The 13,908-nt window shown below is 42.3% G+C and overlaps 1 protein-coding gene across 1 annotated transcript in view; it reads left to right on the top strand.

The window, feature by feature from the left end:
- LOC126457155 (dynein regulatory complex protein 1) overlaps positions 1–13,908 on the top strand; it is a 361,903-nt gene that overhangs the window by 179,379 nt on the left and 168,616 nt on the right. The gene's annotated exons all lie outside the window — the stretch shown is intronic.

Consider the following 13,908-nt stretch of genomic DNA (forward strand, 5'->3'; position numbering starts at 1 on the left):
CCTTGGTAAGCTTCATTAAGAATGTTGTAAAAGCTCTGAACATTGCAGACACGTATTGGATTTATTGTAAGTGCAGTGCCACCTACAATGGAAAAACCGTGAATCTTGTTAGCACTTGCATGACAGATGTTACGTTTGATTGGGTGGCACAAGACATTGCTACTAGACAGGCACCACTGTGATTTTGGGCACCATATAGAGTTGTGGATACACATACACTGAAATCTTGATTCGGCCTGAGCTAACAAGCTTCAAGCTTATTGGTAACCAGTGATACCTATACAGTGAGCCAAGTGTGATCAATGGGCAGTGACCTCACTTTATGCTGCAGTGATCAGCTAAACAAATAACGCACAAAGAACTGGCATTGTTCTTCTGTACAACAATGACCCAACTGCCTTGTTGCCAATTCTCAGTGGGCTTTCACTGCAAACACTGTTATCGATGAATAGTCTCCTGTTTAGTTCCTCCCACTCTTCTACTACCAGCCAAAGTTAGTGCCAATAAAATATCAGAAAATTGACATCTGTAGTCTTATGACACCAATAGGAATGTGATGTCATGAACCATCTCCAACCCTGACCCCACCCATGCTAAATCAGTTTTATGCCATGTGGAAGGCCAGTCTTACATGACCTAAACATGAGTTATTTTAATATTCTTCTATTTTAAGTATTTTATGTTATGATATGGCAGTACTAACAGCAGGATGTTAATGAAAAATCAGTATGTCAACATATTTTCATTTGCTGTCATGCTGTGGTAAAATTAGTCTTGTGAAAAATGCCTCACTGTATGTTGAAAGCTAATTGATCTCATGTCTGGTAGTCATTAATTTGGGCCTTCCTGTTTAGACAGTTCTATATACTAGCAATGTTCAGTATCATGTAAGACATTCATCTGCAGTAAACTTTGATGGACTTCAGTATACGCTGTGACTGATAACAATCCCAGCTTGAATGAAAGACATCTTACACAATACTGACTCCATCTTCAGTTGATATCGAATGTTGAGATTCAGTATTATTATATTATTATAGCTAACTTAGAGCCACATGGAAATGGCAAATCTCCTATCATAAAGACTGTAATTATAATTATATGTGGAGTTTACAATCAAGTAACAATTTAGAGTGTGAAATTGAACTAAGTTTACTAGCAATGCACATACATGAATAAAGTACTTCGTTGCACAATATTAATCCCTTTTATTTTGTCCTTGTATCTCAGCAACCTTTTATTTGTAGTGAATTAATGCATCTGACAAATCATGAGTCATATCTAAATCAAGGAAAAGCATATTTGGTCTGCTCTGATACAATGACACTTCAGATAATTGGCACTGTTTATTTATAAATTCAGACAAAAGTTCTGCACTGAACATGACAGTTGTCAGCTCTGCTCTAAACTGTAAAGTGATTTATCATCTCGAAACATAGTTCATAAAATGAAAGTTAATTAATGATTTATAAACTGTGTTTTAATGTTTGTAAAAATTACAAAATGACTAAATTTTCTTTTAGAATTTCTTCCACATTATATCAGTTTATCTGGCCCTAATTTTTAGCCTGGTTCTTTTACCCTCTTGGGTTGTGCACATACAGTACAAACTCCATCACAATGGATAGGTCAGATCAGTCATAGCAAAATAAAAAAATATATAAAGTGTATAGACAGAATCAACAAGTTCCATATACAAATTGCAGAAACTTAAAATTATGCTTGTGAAATATTATAAATAATTTGTGAAACTTCTAAGTGCATAGTCCCACATCTTCTCTTATTTTGAGAAAAATACTAATTGTTTGTAATCCATTTTTACAATATAAATTGACTGAGTTTATAAGAGCTCTCAAATAGTTGATGACAATGTAGTAGGATGAAACTGACAAAAGCAGTCATGCAGTCTGAAAGTAGTATTCTCCAACATCATGAATAAATACAGAGAGCCTCTGCAACAACAAAATTTTGTATAAGGATTCTGCCGCAAAAGACTCCAGGCTATATTTCACTATACTTGCAGTTTTACACCACACAAGTTGCTTGTCCTTTTCCTGGTAATGGAATATTGGTAAGAGATGGAAATGATCCCCCATGGTGCACAAAACAGGTCCGAACGCTGTTGCAGGGGCAACAGAAAAAGCATGGGAAGTTCAGAAGAACGCGAAATCCCGAAGATTGGCTAAAATTTACAGACGCGCGAAATTTGGCACAGACTTCAATGTGAGATACCTTTAATAGGTTCCACAACAAAATATTGTCTCGAAATTTGGTAGAAAATCTGAAGAAATTCTGGTTGTTTGTAAAGTACACAAGTGGCAAGACACAGTCAATACCTTTGCTGCGCAGTGCCGATGGTACTGTTACCGATGACTGTGCCACTAAAGCGGAGTTATTGAACGCAGTTTTCCAAAATTCCTTCACCAGGGAAGACGAATGGAATATTCCAGAATTTGAAACATGAACAGCTGCTAGCATGAGTTTCTTAGAAGTAGATACCTTAGGGGTTGCGAAGCAACACAAATCGCTTGATACGGGCAAGTCTTCAGGTCCAAATTGTATACCGATTAGGTTCCTTTCAGATTACGCTGATACAATAGCTCCCTACTTAGCAATCATATACAACTGCTTGCTCACCAATATATCTGTACCTACAGATTGGAAAATTACGCAGGTCGCACCAGTGTTTAAGAAGGGTAGTAGGAGTAATCCATCGAACTACAGATCTATATCATTTACGTCAGTTTGCAGTAGGGTTTTGGTGTATATATTGTATTCAAACATTATGAATCACCTTGAAGGGGACGATCTATTGATACATAATCAGCATGGTTTCAGAAAACATCGTTCTTGTGCAACACAGCTAGCTCTTTATTCGCACGAAGTAATGGCCACTATCGACAGGGGATCTCAAGTTGATTCCACATTTCTAGAGATCCGGAAAGCTTTTGACACCGTTCCTCACAAGTGACTTCTAATCAAGCTGCAGGCCTATGGGGTATCGTCTCAGTTGTGCGACTGGATTTGTGATTTTCTGTCAGGAAGGTCGCAGTTCGTAGTAATAGACGGCAAATCATCGAGTAAAACTGAAGTGATATCAGGTGTTCCCCAGGCAAGCGTCCTGGGACCTCTGCTGTTCCTGATCTATATAAATGACCTGGGTGACAATCTGAACAGCTCTCTTAGGTTGTTCACAGATGATGCTGTAATTTACCGTCTAGTAAGGTCATCCGAAGACCAGTATCAGTTGCAAAGCGATTTAGAAAAGATTTCTGTATGGTGTGGCAGGTGGCAGTTGACGCTAAATAATGAAAAGTGTAAGGTGATCCACATGAGTTCCAAAAGAAATCCATTGGAATTCGATTACTCGATAAATAGTACAATTCTCAAGGCTGTCAATTCAACCAAGTACCTGGGTGTTAAAATTATGAACAACTTCAGTTGGAAAGACCACATATATAATATTGTGGGGAAGGCGAGCCAAAGGTTGCGTTTCATAGGTAGGACACTTAGAGGATGCAACAAGTCCCCTAAAGAGACAGCTTACACTACACTCATTCGTCCTCTGTTAGAATATTGCTGCGCGGTGTGGGATCCTTACCAGGTGGGATTGACCGAGGACATCGAAAGGGTGCAAAAAAGGGCAGCTCATTTTGTAGTATCATGTAATAGGGGAGAGAGTGTGGCAGATATGATATGCGAGTTGGGATGGAAGTCATTAAAGCAAAGATGTTTTTCTTTGCGGCGAGATCTATTTATGAAATTTCAGTCACCAACTTTATCTTCAGAATGCGAAAATATTTTGTTGAGCCCAACCTACATAGGCAGGAATGATCATCAAAATAAAATAAGAGAAATCAGAGCTCTAACAGAAAGGTTTAGGTGTTTGTTTTTCCCGCGCGCTGTTCGGGAGTGGAATGGTAGAGAGATAGTATGATTGTGGTTCGATGAACCCTCTGCCAAGCCCTTAAATGTGAATTACAGAGTAATCATGTAGATGTAGATGTAGATAGACAACCGTATCATCTGCAAAAAGCCTGATTATCCTATTAATTGTCTACAAAGTAATTAATATACAATTTGAACAGCACGGGTCCCAACACATTTCCCTGGGGCAAATACCAAGTTTCTTCTACATATGATGATGACTCTCCATCCAAGATAACATGCTGTGTCCTCTCTACCAAGAAGTCTTCAATCCAGTCATAAATTTCACTTGCTTGATACCCAATATGATCGTACTTTTGACAATAATGGTAGGTGCAATACTGAGTCAAATGCTTTTCGGAAATCAAGAAACACTGCACCTACCTGGGTGCCTTGATCCAAAGCTTTCAGCATGTCATGTGAGAAAAGTGTGAGTGGGGTTTCACATGATTGATGTTTTTGGAATCCGTGCTGGTTGGCATGGAGGAGTTTATTCTGTTCAAGATATCTCATTATGTATGAGGTCATAATATGTTCTAAGATTCTACAGTAAATAGATGTTAAGGATATTGGATGGTAGTTTTGTGGATCACTTCTGTTATACTTCTTGTAGATGGTTGTGACTTGCACTTTTTCCAAGAAAAGTCCATGGTTTTTTGTTTGAGAGATCTACAATAGATTATAGTTAGAAGAGGAGCTATTCAGTCGAAAATTCAGTATAGAATGTGACAGGGATTCCTTCAGGTACTGGAGCTTTGTTCAGTTTTAATAATTTCGACTGTTTCTCAACACAACTGACACTAATACTTAATTCACCCACCTACTCAGTGGTGTGAGGATTAAATTGGGACAATTCTCCTGGGATTTCCTTTGTAAAGGAACATTTGAAAATGGAGTAAGCCTTTCATTTTCAGTTCCTGTCTCATTTGCTAGGGACTAGATACTAACTTTGGCGCCACTCACAGCCTTTACATACTAAGAGAATTTCTTTTTGTTTTCTGAAAGACCCTTTGATAGTATTCTGCTATTGTAGTCATTGAAAGCAACTTGCATTGCTCTCTTGACAGCCAAATGTGTTTCATTCAACATCTCTTCACCTATAGCTCTTCGCCTTGTTTTATACTTATTATGCAGTAACCTCTGTTTCTCTAGAAGTTTCTTTGTAGTGATTGTATACAGTGGAGGGTCACACCCATTATGAACTGTTCTACTGGTTACGTATCTATCCAGTGCATGATCACTTATACTTTTAAACTTCAGCCATAGTTACTCTGCATATCCCTGCCCTGTGCTGAAAGTTTCAAGTTCCTCATTGCGATATGACTATACTGATTTTTTATCTAGTTTACTGAACATATACATCTTTCTGCTCGTTTTGGTTGTTCTTTGTAATTTTGTAATCATTGTTGCAACAACTGTGTCATGGTCACTTATTCCAGTTTTGATGTGGACATTCTCAAAGAGATCAGGTCTATTTGTCACCATTAGCTCCAACATTCTGCTCTTAATATATATCAATAACTTTCCAGACAGTATGAGACACAGAGAAAAAGTTCTCTTTGATGATGACAGCAACATCATTGTCACTGATATAACACCAGTGCTCCTATGAGAGAAAGTAAATCAACCCTCAAGGATGTTTACATTTGGGCATTATGTATTAAATTGTATTGGAGATATAGAAAAGAGACAGTATGCACTTTAGCATAAAGAAGGGAAACAACCCTGTCACATTAAGCATAGATGATAAATCTGTAGATTGTGTAATAAACACAAAGTTTTTAGAGATGAACATTGATTGTCAACTAAGACTGAACAAATACACAAATATTCTGGCAAAAAGGCCATCAACATCTTACGGTATTAGGGTTTTAGCATCAGTTTGTAACAGCTCATGACTTGTGGTGACATAAGTAATGGGATACCTTCTAATATCATGTTTAGCCTCCTTTTGCCTGGCGTAGTGCAGCAACTCGATGTGAGCTGGACTCAAGTCATTGAAAGACTGCTGCAGAAAGTCCCCTGCCTCTACAGCCATCTATAGCTGTGATAGTGTTGCTGGTGCAGGATCTTGTGTACTAACTGACCTCTCAATAGTGTCTTGTAAATGTTCAATGGGATTCATGTCGGGCAGTCTGGGTGGCAAAACCATTCACACGAATTGTCCAGAATGTTTTTCAAACTAGTCATGAACAACTGTGACGTGGTGACAAGGCACTTTGTCATGCATAAAAATTTAATGATTATTTGGGAACATGAAGTACATGAATGGCTGCAGATGGTCTCCAAGTAGCCAAAAGTAACTATTTGCTGTTAATGATTGGTTCAGATGGACCAGAGCACCCAGTTCATTCCATGTAAACACAGCCCACACCATTGTGGAAGCATCATCAGCTTGCTCAGTGGGATATTGACAATTTGGGACCATGGCTTTGTGGGGTCTGTGCACAAGTATACATCTACATGGATACTCTGCAAATCACATTTAAGTGCCTGGCAGAGGATTCATCGAATGACCTTAACAGCCCTCTAATCTCGTATAGTGCGCGGAAAGAATGAACATCTATATCTTTCTGTACGTGCTCTGATTTCCCTTATTTTATCTTGGTGATCATTCCTCCGTATGTAAGCTGGTGTCAACAAAATATTTTTGCATTCAGAGGAGAAAGTTGGTGATTGGAATTTCGTGAGAAGATTCCATCACGACAAAAATCGCCTTTCTTTTAATGATGTCCAGCCCAAATCCTGTATCATTTCTGTGACACTCTCTTCCATATTTCGCAATAATACAAAACATCATGATAATACAAAATGTGCTGCCTTTCTTTGAACTTTTTTGATGTACTCCGTCAGTCCTACCTGGTAAGGATCCCACACCGTGCAGCAGTATTCTAAAAGAGGACGGACAAGTTTAGTGTAGGCAGTCTCCTTAGTAGATGTGTTACATTTTCTAAGTGTCTGCCAATAGAACGCAGTCTTTGGTTAGCCTTCCCCACAACATTTTCTGTGTGTTCCTTCCAATTTAAGTTGTTTGTAATTGTAATACCTAGGTATTCAGTTGAGTTTACGGCCTATCATTGGCTCTCACCAACTGAAATCGGAACTAGTCTGACCAGGACATGGTTTACCAGTCATCTACGGCCTACCATTGGCTCTCACCAACTGAAATTGGAACTAGCCTAATCAGGACATGGTTAACCAGTCATCTATGGCCCAACTGATATGGTCACATACCCAGGAGAGGCATAGCAGGCAATTTTATGCCGTTAGCACTCATATAAGTCATCTGCTGCCATAGTCCATTAACGCCATATTTCGCCACACTGCTCTATCGGATACATTCATTGTATGTCCCACATTGATTTCAGCAGTTATTTCACACAGTATTGCTTGTCTGTTAGCACTGATGATTCTACACAAATATTGCTGCTCTTGGTTATTATGTGAAGCCCATTAGCCACAGCATTGTCCATGGTGAGAGTTAATGCCTGAAATTTGGGATTCTTTGCACATGCTTGTGGATTGTGAAATATTGAATTCTCTAACGATCTCTGAAATGAAATGTCCCATGCCTCTAGCTCCAACCATCATTCTGTGTTAAAGTCTGTTAATTCCTGTCATACATACATAATCCTGTTGGAAACTTTTTCACATGAATTGCTCCAGTTTAAATGAGAGCTCTGCCAATGCATTTCCCCTTTTATACCTTGTACATTATACTGCCACCAATGTACATGTCACCAGCCCATGACTTTTATCAGCTCTGTGCTCTATATCCATGCGCACTCAGTTCCTAGCTGTGGGGCTCTTTTCAGGAGATCAAAGGCATGAAACATGGGCACCATTTTTAAAGTTCAGAAAAGGCTATAAGAGCAATAACTAGATGTGGTAGTCAGACTCACTGTAAAGAGCTTGTTAAAAATTGGATATCCTTACAGCACCAAATCAATCCATCTACCAGTCTTGTGGTATGAGAGGAAGACAAGTATCCAGGACTGAAATATTGTCATCCACAACAATTCTATACATATCAGTCATAGTTCAGCATATTCCATCTTACACGACAGGCTAAATTTTCGGAAAGTGTGTGCAAAGTGGGTAACGAAAGAATTGTCAGTGCAGCATGAGCCACATAGAAGGGACATCTCTCATAAACATTTGGACCATTATCGGTGGGAAGGAAATGGTTTTTACAGCAAATCGTTAATGTAAACAAAACGTGGGTGCATCACCATGAACCTGGAAGTAAGGCTGCGAGCATGGTTTGGAAACTCCCATCACCACCAGAAGTTAAGAAATTTAAATCTCAACCATCAGAAGGTAAGATTATGCTAACACTATTCTGAGACATGGAAGTCTTGGTAGTCATTCATTTCACCCCAAGAGGTGAAACTATGAACTATGAGAACTGTTGTGACATGTTTCGAACTAAACTGAAACCTGCAATTAAATCCAAACATTGTGGAAAACTGCAAAAATGTTTCATTCTGCACAAGATAACACTCAGCACATTCTGCTGAACAGATGGCTAAAACAGTAAAGGAGTTGGGATTCCAATTGATGGAATGCCTGCCATACAGTCCTGGCTTGGCTCCAAGCAATTTCCATATGTTTGGACCATTGAAGGAAGCGATCAAGGAAGAAGATTTGCAACTGATGCCAAAGTTATTGATGTGGTGCGAAATTGGTTACAGGTTTTTTTTTCCAACAGAATCAAAAAACTTGTGAAGTGTTGGACAAAGTACACTGAAGTGCAGGGAGGCTATATAGAAAAATAATGTATGTTTCAATTTTCATTAGAATAAATATTTCTTTTCTCAAAAGTCCCTTTACTTCTTGATGTCCCCTGGTATTTCACTAATACTTATATACATAATCATTGAACTAGAGCTGGTTTTGACTTACAAATCAGCATTTTCTATTAAGGAATAACATTGTATAATAATTTGCCCAAGGAAAAGAAAAAGATTTCTAAAACACTTTTGTTTAAAAAGGCAGCTAAAACATTCTTCATATGTAATGCATACTGCACAATTGAAGATTACTTAGTGGACTCAGGACAGTGAGTAGTAATGAAATGGGATAAATACAATACATTTTTGCATTTCACTACATGACCATGATTTACTGCTTTTGCAAGGAAATCATGTAAAGATATAAAGTGCTTGATAATAATGTTTAGTCATTCTTTTGAATTCAACGTTTCACTCATGGGGAAAATGCTGACTTAGTTTCTCTGGTGGACTGAGGAGCATAGTCGAATGTGTGTGGGCATGGGGTCAGCCTGCTGAATGGACTGGAATTAGTACAAGGTGCATAGCAGCATCTTTAGAGACCAGGAGTCACCAATGTGTGTCCTTGATGTGTGCAGTGATGAAGAAAAGAACTATGTTTGTATTATGATTTACCTGAAACAAATTGTGAGTAAATCAAGGAACAACAGGGACCAGCTCAACAAGGCAGTGCTGCTGTTAAGACACTGACATCCTATTCAGGAGGGTGGGGTGGCTCGGTCTGGCCATCCTGATTGTGGTTCTCCACCATTTCCTTAAATCACATTCAGGTCCATCAGCCAGAGTTGGTATCTTCTTTATGCTAAATAGCAATCTATCTTTAACCACATTGTTGATATTCATACTTGGAGTTTCCATTGTTTAAAATAAATAAAAGTTTAATGGCTGCTGTATCACCTAATACTCCATTATTACTGAGGCTGTATATCATCCTCTGAATTTTATCTTCTCAATTTTCATCCTGTCCATGATAAATCATACTTCAATATCACTGAATAGGACTTCTACTTGCTTGCTAGTCTGTATGAATTCCCCCCTATTGAGGACAGTCTCCTATCATTTGCAATCTGCAAGGCGGGAGCTTATGTCATTAACAAGAGTTTGTACAATGGCTCCTCCAGTACCATATGATTTTAGCTTACCAAACAGGGCCTTATGTGGGAGACAATAAAATGCCTTACTAAGCTCTCAAAGTACCAGTGCTATGGACTCTTTTCCTTCAAAACCCTGACTTGTATTTGTAACTAAGTCACATGCTGCTATTGTCATTGACCTGCCATTCCGAAAGTTGTACTGTGCCTCCTTGATTAAGTAATAGCTTGTTGAATTTTACTGAAGTCATTAGCTTTTGGGTTAAGCCCTCATGGCCCTTCCAGCACTCCCTGTCATTTATTGTCATTTTTCTTAACTAGCACACCGTTTAGGCATGTATGTCCCTTAGGAGTATAGAAGGGAACATAAATTGTTCCTTCACTGGTGCCTTCTAAGCCAAAGCGCTGAGTCTCATTACTGCCACACGTGTCCTCCTCTCACCCCCACCCGCCCCTGGCCTTCTCCACCCTCCCACAGCCCTCCATGCACACCACTTCTCTTCATGCATCACTGCTCCCCTCTAGCACCCCTCCACACATGCTCTCCCTCCGCACACACCATCATTCCCCTTCTGCACTCTTCCCCGCACCCCTCTGTGTACGCTATCGCACTGTGTGTACCATCGCGCCCCTCCCGCAGCTAACAGGTGTGCGCACAGACAAGCCACAGTGTTACCGTGTGGTGTACTGAACATCCCTTCCCACAACAACACAAGGTGGCGACTGTATTGTGTGGTCCATGCCGTGCATTTCCTGCCTATCTTCTTCTCCACAACATTGCTTGCCAGCATCATCTCACATACCGTGACACGGTGCCTTCATGATTAAGTTGCAGTGTCACTGCCATATGTTCCCACCCCTATGGCAGTCATGCTCAACAGACTCTGTAGCCAGCAGCACCTCGTACCCCTCCCACACCAACACCTACGAGCACTTCAGACGTGTCAGAACTCCACGCACAATAGTCAGCACTACAGAACCACTTGACTCAGCTGACCAATGGGCAGTGCGCCCAGCACAAGCCAACTCTGCAGCAGACCCCCCCTCCCTCCGCAGTCACAATGTCACACTGCTGCTCATTGAGGCAGTTTTTGCAAGTTGCTCTATCATGAGCAATGCAATGAAATTAGGGATGGTTGTCGGCCTCCTCGACGTGACCACTGCTGCCGAAGTCTAGGCTGTTATTTCACCCCCCCTCCCCCCCCCCCCCTTCTGGCAGCTACAATCTACATCTACATTTATACTCTGCAAGCCACCCAATGGTGTGTGGTGGAGGGCACTTTACGTGCCACTGTCATTACTAATGGCCCTGCTGATAAACTGTTGGCTTGTGCGCCTTCTGGACCCCATACAGGCTGCCCAGGCCTCACACACCCATTTATCGTTAGGCAACACAACTGTCTTGGCCAATAAACTGTTCAAAACCATAACTCCTCTCCCCTCCCCCCCCCCCCCCCATCCCCCCTCCTCCAATGGCTGCAGTATGGAATGCTGGCTACCACCCTGCGTCTGCATCTCCAGCTGTCTATTCTGTCTATTCACCCATTCCTCCCTGAGCCACAAAGTATGTGACATCACTCACTCCCTCTGCCACTAACGACCCTCTGCTCAGCATTCAGGTCCCCATCCTTTACCATTTTCTGGCGCACCTGAGCTCCAAGATGGCAGGAGTTATTGCCAGTGTTGCCTGCCTACACCTCATGGCACCCACCTCCAGGCGCTGACCACCCTCACACATGTGATGCCGGCCCAGACAAAAACGGTCACACAACAGGCATAGTTCCAACTGCTCCCCTGAAAACCACAACCACTGTGAACTAGGCACAGCTTGCTGATACCACCAGAGGTTTGGTGAGGATGAACCTGGCTGCAGGCCTCAATGCTCCTGATCCCCAAACCCCAGCAGCTACCGGCAGTAGGCGTTCCATGGTCATTACAGCCTACTGGCCAATGTAGGGAATAGCCATTTAGTTGATGGCACCTCTGGTAGGACCGCCCACTACAACTCCCACCTCAACATGTGCAGATTCAGGCCCATATACTCTGCTCCTTGGAGAATTCTCCCTCCTCATCCAGCCATCCAATGCCCCCATAATGTTCAGCATGATGCTATGCATTACATTGCAACTACTGTTGTCCCTTCCTCCTCATAAGCACAAAATTGCACAAAAGGAGCTCACCGACACTCTACTTCACCCTTCCAAAAGCCACTGGCCTTTGGCTCTTCCACTTGCCCCCAAGGAGAACAGTTCCTAGTAACCTTGTGGTGATTACTGTAAACTCAACATCCACACCGCCCCTGACCACTATCTGGTCCCACTCCTTCACACCTACAATGGTGCCATCTTGTGAGCTTACAAAGCCTAGTTGCCCCAGAGGACATTGAGGAAACAGTGATAATCACACCATTCAGCCTGCCTGATAGTGCATTCATGACATTCAGCCTCTGCAGTGTTGCACAAACATGGAAGTGATTTTTTGGGCAACATCCTCCAGTGTGCCCTGGGATGTTTCACCTACCTATATGATATACTCATTTATTTCAGAGATGCTACTGAGCATCACTATCACCTATACAAAAGTTTTCCCATCTGCGAAAACTGGAGTGATCCTCAGCATGGCAAAATTCGTTTTTCGGGTGAGTGAGTTCAAATTTCTCGGGCACTTAGTCTCTGCCGTTGGCTCTCGCCCCCTCCCCGAGACAGTACAGGCAGTGGTGGAGTTTCCACACCCTACTACCCTCAGAGGCCTCTGGCATTTGATTGGCGTGGTCACTGCTGCTGGAGCACATACGACCACAAGCTGCTTGAAATCCATGAAGCTGTCTGCTATTTCCTATCTTCAGTCAACGGATGCGTATTTATGATCTTCACAGACCATCGCCCCCTTGCCTCTGGTTTTTGAAGGAAAGACATTGACAGAGCTCATCTTGAAAGTTTATACAACAGGAGTGTATCGCACAATTCACTACTGACATCCACAAGGTCACTGCCATCAATAACATTGTGGCAGATTGCCTTAGCCGCTCCTGCACCATTACCCAACACCTATGCCCAGGCCACTGCTCAAGAGGGGGACCTGGATCTGGCCCACACCCTTTCGAATGCAGACTCTGGTCTCATCATCCAGCTAAGATCCATATCTGGCTCCAGATCTGATGCAACATCCTCGTGGGTCCTTCACAACCTGGTGGCCCCAACAATCGCCTCTGCCCCTTCCTCCACCTGCCTTCCGAAAATCAACATATGACTACAGCCATTGCATAGCACACCCAAGTGTCCACGCTTCCACCACTCTCATGAGACAACGATTCATCCGGACAGGCATCCAAAGTGACTGCAGCAAATGAGCCCACTCCTGGGTTCCATGCCAGCACCCCAAGGTCAGATGGCACATCCACTCTCCTGAATCCGCCTTTTCTGCAACACAACGCTGGTTCACGTACATTCACCGCGACATTATTGGCCCAATACTCTCCTCCAATGGATATTGATATCTGCTGACAATTATTGACAGATTTACTCGCAGGCTGGAGGCCACCTCTCTCACAGACATTTCAGCCAAAACTGTGGCTGCAGCCTTAGTTTCAGTGTGGGTGTCCTGCTTCGGTTGCCTACGCAACATCACTACAGATTGCGGGCACCACTTCACCGTGGCCACCTTCTGCTCTCTGACAGCCACCCATCCCTCCAATTTCCACCATACCACCAGATACCACCTTGCAGCTAAATGTATGGTGGAGCGGTTTCACCATGCACTTAAAGCCCACTTCACATATTATTCTTCTGGATGGTCTGCCGCCCTAACCCTGGTCCTTCTAGGCCTGCAGATCACACACAGAACTGGCCTGGGAATTGCTGCTGCCAAGGTGGCATATGGACAGCCAGTCGCCATTCCTGGCGATTTTTTGGAAGCAACCCCACTCCCTCCTGATAGCACCATACCAAGTTTTATGCAGTGGCTCCACGGCTACATGGCCCAATGGTGACCAACACCTCCGCAACGTAATGGTGAGCACTGTACCTCCATCCATCGGGGTGTGCGTGAATGGCAGCATGATTATCCTGCATTTGGTGTTAGCATTCTGTCACAGTTCA

Source organism: Schistocerca serialis, chromosome 2 (genome assembly GCF_023864345.2).
Source record: "Schistocerca serialis cubense isolate TAMUIC-IGC-003099 chromosome 2, iqSchSeri2.2, whole genome shotgun sequence".
NCBI lineage: Eukaryota > Metazoa > Arthropoda > Insecta > Orthoptera > Acrididae > Schistocerca > Schistocerca serialis.